Here is a 1216-nt window from a genome sequence, read left to right as displayed (position 1 = left end):
ATCTTACCCTAGATGTAACATGATCCAAAATGTTTCCCATGTCACATAAAATTGGATAAGTGCTTCTTCATGGGCACATGAAGAAGCAGCCATGCTATCTGATTCACTATCAGAGCACCATTTGTTGTTACAGTGCCTGATGCAGAGTAGACAGTATCCAGTAAATATCTGAATAGATGGATACATGAATGAAAATGTGATAACCACAGCCTTGGAGGAGAATGACTTGATTAAAATTAGCATAGAAAGCAAAAGACTGATTCATTTGACAAGCATTTCCAGAATATCTCCTCTATGTCAGGCTGTGTGCTGGGCAATATGGATAGGCGCGACAAGGGCCAGACTCCTTTCTAATGAGTAGGACTTTGACCTTCACCACTTGGCTCTTGTTACACTTTCATCACCTTGAATCTCACTTTTCAGCAAGCCTATCTATGCACTCTGAGTGAGCAGGTTCCTGGGTACCTTGTCTGCCCCAGTTTATGGCAGCAGAATCAAACTTCAAGAGAAAAATTAGTCCCTTTCTCTTTTTTCTTCTTTCCTTTCCCTTCATTTTCTTTTCTTTTATCTCTTCTCCTTTCTTCTTTAAATAAAGCCCACGCTGTTTCTGAGTTTTTTCCCACTTTCATCTTTCTTTTTAAATTTATTTGTCATGCTTCAGATTTTATTTTTATTGTGTTTTATTTAAGGATGTGTTGGTAGGACCAGGGTTAATGCATTTCCAAAGGGGTCATGCTCGCCTCTTAATTGACTACCCAGAATCCTCTCTGACTGACATTCCCCATGTGGAACATCCAGCAGAGGAGGGGGTGGGTGGGCCAAATCACTGAAGAGTTGGGAAGGAATTAGTGCTAATTCTTCCCAGACACCTCCTTGCGTTGTTTCTCAGTCAATAAGAGATTAGACGGGGAGAAGATTTAAATACAGTCATGCCTCTTCTCATTGCCTGCTAATCCACTCCTCTCCATTCCCACACTAGGCCCCTGCAGGGGCCCTAGGCGTATATCCGCTGATGTGCACAGAGCCCTCCCAAGGCCTTCTTTCCTACTCCTGAACTTCTCCCAAAAGGACTGCACAGCAGATTTCTGGTATTGTTTCCCTGCAGTTGGGACTCTGAGAGAGGTAGAAAAATCAGAAACTGCTGCATGATACGTGGGGTTGGTGTGGGGATGGGGCAAGGTGTTAAAAGAGTGGATGTCTAGGCACAAGATGGAGG

The sequence above is a fragment of the Carlito syrichta genome, unplaced genomic scaffold, assembly GCF_000164805.1.
Source record: "Carlito syrichta isolate Samal-C Ts95f unplaced genomic scaffold, Tarsius_syrichta-2.0.1 Scaffold308088, whole genome shotgun sequence".
Classification (NCBI taxonomy): domain Eukaryota; kingdom Metazoa; phylum Chordata; class Mammalia; order Primates; family Tarsiidae; genus Carlito; species Carlito syrichta.
This window is presented reverse-complemented; position numbering follows the sequence as displayed.